At 44.6% G+C, this 9,165-nt stretch overlaps 1 protein-coding gene across 4 annotated transcripts in view; it reads right to left on the minus strand.

The window, feature by feature from the left end:
• LOC140196486 (AMMECR1-like protein) overlaps positions 1-7,524 on the minus strand; it is a 79,725-nt gene extending 72,201 nt beyond the window's left edge. For 2 of the 4 annotated variants that reach the window (XM_072255778.1, XM_072255782.1), the window contains exon 1: positions 7,266-7,524. The gene's annotated coding sequence lies outside the window, so the exon portion shown is untranslated. Of the gene's footprint in view, positions 1-3,543; positions 3,631-6,207; positions 6,290-7,265 lie in introns of those variants that run through there. The other 2 variants (XM_072255781.1, XM_072255780.1) reach the window with 2 other exon arrangements.
• Between the last annotated feature and the right edge of the window lie 1,641 nt (positions 7,525-9,165).

Genomic DNA, 9,165 nt, shown 5'->3' on the forward strand with positions numbered 1-9,165 from the left:
GGCTTCTTGCCCTCCACTCAAAACCTCACTGAACTCACCTGGAAACAGCAAAGTGCAGATCGCTCAATTGGCCAGAAAACACACCATCAAAATATAAGTTATATGTTCCAATAGTAGCAGAATCATATTGAAAAGAAGTAGCTTTGTGAACCCTCTGAAGGACTTCACCATTGTTTGCTGGCACCATTTTCTTCAGCAAGAGGGGTGAGAATATACCGCACAACTTCTCAAAAGCAACAATTCACTGACAAGGCAGTCCATTCAGAGCAGCACAATTGCATGTACAATCAACTACGAAAACACAAGAATCCATGTAGAAAATACTTCCCAATTTCTCTTGCAAAACACACTGGCTATAATTAAGGTAGTTTTTTTAAACGCAAACAACAGGAATTCTGCAGATGCTGGAAATTCAAGCAACACACATCAAAGTTGCCGGTGAACGCAGCAGGCCAGGCAGCATCTCTAGGAAGAGGTACAGTCAACGTTTCAGGCCGAGACCCTTTGTCAGGACTAACTGAAGGAAGAGTGAGTAAGGGATTTGAAAGTTGGAGGGGGAGGGGGAGATCCAAAATGATAGGAGAAGACAGGAGGGGGAGGGATGGAGCCAAGAGCTGGACAGGTGATTGGCAAAAGGAATATGAGAGGATCATGGGACAGGAGGTCCGGGAAGAAAGACAAGGGGGGGAACCAGAGGATGGGCAAGAGGTATATTCAGAGGGACAGAGGGAGAAAAAGGAGAGTGAGAGAAAGAATGTGTGCATAAAAATAAGTAACAGATGGGGTACGAGGGGGAGGTGGGGCCTTAGCGGAAGTTAGAGAAGTCGATGTTCATGCCATCAGGTTGGAGGCTACCCAGACAGAATATAAGGTGTTGTTCCTCCAACCTGAGTGTGGCTTCATCTTTACAGTAGAGGAGGCCGTGGATAGACATGTCAGAATGGGAATGGGATGTGGAATTAAAATGTGTGGCCACTGGGAGATCCTGCTTTCTCTGGCAGACAGAGCGTAGATGTTCAGCAAAGCGATCTCCCAGTCTGCGTCGGGTCTCGCCAATATATAAAAGGCCATATCGGGAGCACCGGACGCAGTATATCACCCCAGTCGACTCACAGGTGAAGTGTCGCCTCACCTGGAAGGACTGTGGGGCCCTGAATGGTGGTAAGGGAGGAAGTGTAAGGGCATGTATAGCACTTGTTCCACTTACATGGATAAGTGCCAGGAGGGAGATCAGTGGGGAGGGATGGGGGGGGGGGGGGGACGAATGGACAAGGGAGTCGCGTAGGGAGCGATCCCTGCGGAAAGCAGAGGGGGGGGGGGGAGGGAAAGATGTGCTTAGTGGTGGGATCCCGTTTGAGGTGGCAGAAGTTACGGAGAATAATATGTTGGACCCGGAGGCTGGTGGGGTGGTAGGTGAGGACCAGGGGAACCCTATTCCTAGTGGGGTGGCGGGAGGATGGAGTGAGGGCAGATGTACGTGAAATGGGGGAGATGCGTTTAAGAGCAGAGTTGATAGTGGAGGAAGGGAAGCCCCTTTCTTTAAAAAATGAAGACATCTCCCTCGTCCTAGAATGAAAAGTCTCATCCTGAGAGCAGATGCGGCGGAGACGGAGGAATTGCGAAAAGGGGATGGCGTTTTTGCAAGAGACAGGGTGAGAAGAGGAATAGTCCAGATAGCTGTGAGAGTCAGTAGGCTTATAGTAGACATCAGTGGATAAGCTGTCTCGAGACAGAGATAGAAAGATCTAGAAAGGAGAGGGAGGTGTCGGAAATGGACCAGGTAAACTTGAGGGCAGGGTGAAAGTTGGAGGCAAAGTTAATAAAGTCAACGAGTTCTGCATGCGTGCAGGAAGCAGCACCAATGCAGTCGTCGATGTAGCGAAGGAAAAGTGGGGGACAGATACCAGAATAGGTTTGGAACATAGATTGTTCCACAAACCCAACAAAAAGGCAGGCATAGCTAGGACCCACACAGGTGCCCATAGCTACACCTTTAGTTTGAAGGAAGTGGGAGGAGCCAAAGAAGAAATTATTAAGAGTAAGGACTAATTCCGATAGACGGAGCAGAGTGGTGGTAGAGGGGAACTGATTAGGTCTGGAATCCAAAAAGAAGCGGAGAGCTTTGAGACCTTCCTGATGGGGGATGGAAGTATATAAGGACTGGTAGTTTGCTGGCTTTTGATGCTCCAACAGAGGAAATAGGCCATTTAGAGAAAAACTGTCAAATATTTTAAACATCCTGCTTTTAAACTTTCTGCCACTGAGCATCATTGTAAGAGCTTACATTTATCAATTATCATTAAGAATTCCAGATTCTCCTGGAACAGCCTCTTCAGAGGCAATAGGAAAGCACAAATCAGCAGCAGAGAAATGTTACCGGTTAGACATGCTAAACACACTTTAACTGACAACTTAGCCTACAAAAATGATAATTAGTACCCCCAAGTCTTAAATTTAGGTTAAATTCCTACATTAATGCAGGAAAAGTAAGAATTTTTTGCATCTTATTTATCCCTATAGCACTCGTTGTACTTGCTTATGATCCCATGTAAAAAGTATACTGATAAATTAACACTGTCCAGTGACAGTATAGCCATAAGCATGGTTCTGAGGTTCAATAACATATGTGGAGCCCACAGGTAAGTACACAGCACATGGTGCAATTCTAGTGCTCCCTCAAAAGAGAGGCCGTTCACTCTGCTGGTTACAACAATATCCATTCTAAGGGAACGCACTAAATAGAAGTCCCCCTAGACTCTCAAGCTTCTGCGTGTCTTTATGGCAGCCGCATTAGAGGAACTGCCACGGTGAAATTAGAACAAATTCCACACTGGGAGCTAGGTGTTGTTAAGAGTTCGAAAGGCCAAGGCCATGCAAGCTCATCCTCTATCATTAGTTCTGACTAATAACACTTTTCGTTGAAGACACCACAACATAAGCAGAACCAAGTCTAACTCCAGATTTGTTTAGAAGCATGGATCTGAAATTACCTATCCCTGCCAAGAACATAGCAACAATAGAAGCAGAAGGCAGCTTTTTGACCCCTCAGCCTCCCCTTTTACTGTCACTGCCTTCTGTACTAACACCACCATCACTAGCCCAAACATGCTCGACGTACTACATTCCACATTTAGAGCCCCGTTATTTTCTGAGAACCCACCTGCTTTGCAGTTGAATTAGTCAATTAGAGTTTTCTTCCTACATATTTTTAAGCATTTTGCTTGCTGAAAAATAATTTTTGCTGATATATTTTAAATTTGCTGCCATTGAGTGCAGACTATGTCTTCTTGCTGCTCTATTTTAAACAGTCTCTGCATCACCTAACCCATTGGAATCTGAAATACTGTATTCATAAATTCAACCTCCTCAATGAACCTTTCATAATCCAATTCCTCACTTGTCTTCTTTCCTCTATAACCTCTCAATTGTTGCCATTTTCTTTGGCCCTGTAGTGATCAGTGGTATGGACTAATCCGAGTGCAATTACACCAGTGGCTCATATAGTCACATTCTCAGATCAGTGCTGAAACTCCCAATACATACCAGCATTTCATTTGCTTTACGATCATGAAGCATCATCCTGACAGACTCCATTTAGCACTCTTTAAACAGAACACCCGATCTCTCATTATCTCAGATGCATCTTGCCAGTAACACCCGCCTTGATTTCACCTGAGGGAAAGACTGTATATGGGTATCACTTGACCTCTGATTGGAAGTTGGCCTTTAATCTATCCCCAACCATCTGAACACACTCAATTTTTGCTCCTTCCCCCACCCCCAGTTCATCTACATGATGTGGCTCATTTTCACATCGTTTGTTACTTCTGAACTCGATCACTGCCCATTAAAGCCTGACCATAGAAAATCTGAGCTAAACAATACACATAGAATGTCTGAATATTTCGCTGGTTGGCATCTGTTGTACTCTGTCCTATGATTAAAGTCTCCTGAAGTTGACAGTTTATTCATCACGACTGTCCAATCTTGAGCATTTCCTTGACATACACAAATGTACCGGAGTGGCAAATCTCTTCAGAAACTTCGTCAAGTTCTAATGTTTAGACATCAACAGTATAAAACACAAGCCCACAAGTACACAGTGTAACAAAGAGCTGTGCATAGCAATTAAAGACAGTACAAATACAACTAATATCATTCACAATTGTTTACTTTAAGAAAAAAAATTATTAAAAACAGGCATACAGCATTCCAGTGCAGCATTTCCTCAAGAACCATTTCATTAACAAGGTGTACACTATTAGTTGGGTGGAATTACTGGGTCTAACTCCTATTAAGAAGGTCTGAACACTTCAGCTCTCCATCTGTTCATCAAAGACAGTGACAAAGCCAAACTAGTGAAGATAAAAACAACTCCCAGGAGAAATTGCGTTATTTTCTCAGCAAGTCAGGAGCATTAGTGGACACAGTTGGAGATCTAATGATTCAGACCAATGGCCTTTCAGAAGAAGTGAAATAATAAACATGTTTTAGGTTGCAAAGAGGAGCAAGTGTGGAGAGGACAAAGGGAACAGCTGTGATAGGAACCAGACCAAAATTATCCAGGTGACTCAAACACTGTTGGTGGCCTCTACGAGAGGGTGATTAATGCTTACTGGTGGTGGGGGCGGGGGGGGGGGGGGAGAGAGAGAACAGACAATGCTGGAACTCAGATGCAAAATACAGGAAAAATAAGCTAGAAAATTGTTAAAAATACTCAAATCAGATAGCTTTTATGGAGTCAGAGAAAAACTAAGCTAACGTTACAGCAAAATGACCTTGTATCAGAACTGATGCCAGTTACCACCTGACTCAGTGATTTTCAGCATAATTTTTTTTACCTCAGATTTTTAGTTCAAATTGTCTTGTTCCACTTCCCTACCGTGCCCACTCACAGGAACGTGAGAATCTGGTGTAGGCCTTTGAGCCCACTCTGACCATTCTATTTCAGCACCACTTGTCTGCACAATAAGGCATAGGAATAGAATAGGCCATTTGTATTCGAGGATTTCCAATTAACTAAAAGTAACAGACCAAACATTCACCACCCTCAAGTATCTTTTTTTCCTTTCAGTCTTAAAGGCCTTCTACTTCTATAACATCTGGTTCAAGACCTCTCTCCAAGGGAAAAAAACAACCTTCTTCACTTCACCCTGTCTAGCACTACGAGAACATGTTGAAATGAGATTACCCTGCTAAACTGTACAGAATACAAGCCAACTCCACTCAACCTCTCATACAGCAAACCTGCCATCTCAGAAGCCAGTGTCATGAATCTTCAGTGAACCCCCTCCACTGCAAATTTATTTTTTTTTAAACAAGGAGACCAAAAAAATAGTGCACAACACTAAAGCATTACCTTGCTTTCTCTCTCCAAGATGCTGCCTGACTTGCAGAATATTTCTGGCATTTTCTGTTTTGTTTTTAAACTTCAGATTTAAAGTAGTTTATTTTTCACTTTTTAAAATAAATCTAGGTTGATGCAAGAACAAGAAGTCCTACTTATCAGGGAAGGTTGAACAGACCCTGCTTCATAAACGAAACAGCCTCACCGCTAGACTATTAACTTTTTTTAAAGATTATAAAAGGATCTAACTAAAGAGAGAACGAAGACGACACTTCCATGCCAGGCAATAAAACAATGTACAAGACAGTCAGTAATAAATCCACTCTGATTTCAAAAGAAAGGTCCACGGTGGTTCTCAGGTAGAACTATCTAACGCAAAGCACAATTAGAGCACGTCTGTATCTAAGGAGAAGCTAGAAAAACAGAAAAGGGAATAAGAAGTGATGGAATGCAAACAGTCACCGAAGAATCACTAGCATGAGCCAAATGAACAATATGGTTGATTTTTTTTTGCCCCATGCATCAAATAATTCCATCTGAAAGGAAGAATGCGTGTAGCAGCATGTCATTTTGCAATCTCGCTGTCAAGAACCAGCGGGCAATGGGAGTGCTACACAGTCAATCTGTTCCCCCTCTCCCATTTGCCTTGTGTCTCAGCCACGTAATTGCATCGTCTCCCATTTATTTAGGATATGCGTCTGTCTCTACAAGTCCCATCGTCCTCGTGTTACTGGTGTTATTTTCCATCCGTAATTTACACCCTGTACTCTGTGTGCTTGCTTCTCCCGCTTACATTCACCCATTTCCTCTTCTCTCCCTCTTTTATCCGGAATACTGTTTTTTTTAAGATATTTACTGACATGCGGCTGTGCGCATGGCCCTTCTCCTCCTCTGCTGCAGATCATTGCCCACAATAACTGGCCATTTTGGACGCCGGTGCAATTGGTGAAACAACGAACGCTACGTCACTTTGGTAGATCAATGAGGCTGGCTTCCGGAGGCCTGGCTGATCGGAGCTCCCTTTGATCACAGAAGTGCCTCCCTAATCTACAGTAGGTGGCAGTAAAGGAAAGTCCCGCTCCTCCGCTGTAAATCCCACCTCCTTTGCAGAACGGGGCGGCAGGGGAGAGGAAATTAGCAAGATAAACGTTTTAAGCCGTGCCAGCTGGTATGGTAGCCCCAAATCCCCTCCCCCAATCGCAAATGGATGAAGGTGCGGGGGACTCGATTTTCACAAGTTTACAACCACGCGAAATACAAAACAGGACATGAATCATTTTGTTAAAAAAAACACAAAAGAAACTGCAGATGCTAGAAATATGACACACAGAAAAAGGAAATTGCTGGATAGTCCAGCATCTGTAGAGGGAGAAACAGGACGGAGACCTTTCACCAGAACTGGAGTGGCGCGTGGCGTGAAAGCCAATTTGTGCTGTGAATGTCGAGGATTTTTACTTTAATTGCCCAGACTTTTTTTAACACCTATTTACTATGGCGTTGGATTAGAATCCCACCAATATAGCGAGCATTTAAAAATAAAGCCTGTGAATTGGGTTACGAACTTATTATCTTGGGAAGAGGCACTTTTTTGTGTTGGTTCTGGGAGGATTGCCAGGGCGGCAGAGTTCCCCTGATTTGTTGCCGGGGTTGGCTCGGTCTGGCTGGGATGTCAGGAGAGCGCCGCAATAGGAAACTCTCCAGGGATAGGCTTTTCTTTTGTTGCGACGCATGGGCACGGTGGTGCCGGGGTCCGGGTTGCCAGCCAGGGGTGATACAGGTATCATCTGCCGGCTACCACAGGGCCGACATGCCGGCATTCCCCAAGCCCCACCTCATCTCACAGGGGTCGGGAAGGAATCATATAACCTCTGGCTGGGACACACACACGGTACAGATGAGCAAGTCGCAAATGTCAAACCTTGTAAAGTGGCGAGTGCTTGGGGCGCACCGTCAGCCTCAGACGGGGCAGCAGCAGGAGGAGGCCGGCCTCTTCCCTGGTACACATTCCCTCGATCATGTAGCCATGTCACAGCAGCAATGTGACCCAAAACTCCGCCCAAGCAAACGGCCGCAGGCAACCAGCAGCGACAGAAAGAAGAAAGACAGCGCTCAGGTGGCGAAGCAGCGGCCACTTAAACCCAGCGGAAAGACTGAAAGGGCTGGAGGACCGAGTTGGCCTCCGATATCCCAGCGCGCATTGAAGCGCGCTGACGTCATGCGTTGGCGCGCTCCACGCTGGAGCCGGCTGCCGGTAGCCCGTTGGCCGCTGGCCGCGAAGTTAGAGCTCGGCAGCGCCGTTATCCCAGTAACTGCTGTGATTTCCGAGCTCAGAAGGCCTGTGGATTGCCATCACCTCGGAGACTGACGTTAGAAGTCATTTAGAGATCTTTGTTTTGGATTGGGAACATTAGTGGCTTGAACAATGCTGAGATGCCTGGTCTGCTGCCCAGAAGTTCCTCTCAGGACTGTTTTTTTTATAATTCAATCAGTGTCTGCCTAACGGATATCAACATCCACATGTTCTCTTTGTGGTCCGTGGTGTCTCAGAGCAATGTTACCAAACAATGTCAGAATATGGGAAAGATAAATGTCTAGACCATGAGAAGGATTTGGGGGACTGAATCTATCTGCAGAGAGCAAAGCTTAAGGTTAATGAGCAGAATTCCCCATTTCCTTGCTTGTAACGATAAATATAATTTGGCTATGAGCACTTTAATGAAACAGTAGATAACCAAAACCTGGTTAGAAGCATAGATTTTAATGGGCATTTTAAAGAAGTTGGAGAGATTGAGAAAGCTTAGGGCCAAGATGGTGGAAAGCACAACTAGCGGTTAATTTTGGCAATATTGTACACAAGATTGCAGGTAGATGAGTACACATCAGTTAGAGGGTTGGTGGAGATCGCCTGGGGGATTAAGAAGTCAAAGATCAGATTTTTAATGTTCTGTTGTCAGTCAAGTGTGAGTCCACATGTAGATCGTATGTCAGAACAGAGTAAGTTAGAAAATGGACAGCAAACTTTGTAATGTAAATTTATGGAGGATGGAAAATGGAAGCTGGACAAGGATCTTTAGTTTCACACAATTGACAAGGCCAGGTTTGGACTTAAAGAGAGGACAGAGTTGTGACATCAGAGAAAACTTGCTAGTCCACCTGTACACCCATCTTCATGTATACAGAGGTGGCACCATTCTGCTTTTGGATGATGATGTTGAAGCTCAATGTGTAGTTGACTGCAGAGGGCTGACAAGGATCACACCTCGAGGGACTGCAGTAGTTCTGATGCAGGAGGGGGAAGGGAAGTTATTGCAATTCATTTTCTAGCCATAGCAGGACCGTGAAATCAAGCAAATGCAGTTCCATCCTAATGGGCAATAGTGAAGAAGGATGGTTTGGTCAGCTATATCAGAGCCTGCTGGCAGTTTAAGACAGATGAGCAAAGTTTATCTCCATCACCATTACACAGAGTGCTGCTGAATGATTTTTTTCTGGTACTTTGGCAAGGGTATAAATCAGATTGGAGGTTCACACTTTCTGGGAAAGGTGTGTGGACTTTAAAGTGGTTGCATGCTGAAGTATTTTGGAAGTGGAACTGTGGATATTTCAAGGGTCCTTAAAATGGTGACAGATTTTAAGGAAAGATTGACAGAACTTAAAAGTATGGTGGACTGAAATTAGTAGAGATGGGTGCTTGATGGTCATCTCAAACTCAGATCGAAGAGCCTGTTTCCATGCTATGTCACTACATGGATGGTCAGCAGTTTAATCGGAATAGGGTTTAGAAAGCAGAAACTGCACTTTATGGAAAAGTTGGAAAG

This window comes from Mobula birostris, chromosome 4 (genome assembly GCF_030028105.1).
Source record: "Mobula birostris isolate sMobBir1 chromosome 4, sMobBir1.hap1, whole genome shotgun sequence".
In the NCBI taxonomy this organism is placed as follows: Eukaryota; Metazoa; Chordata; class Chondrichthyes; order Myliobatiformes; family Myliobatidae; genus Mobula; species Mobula birostris.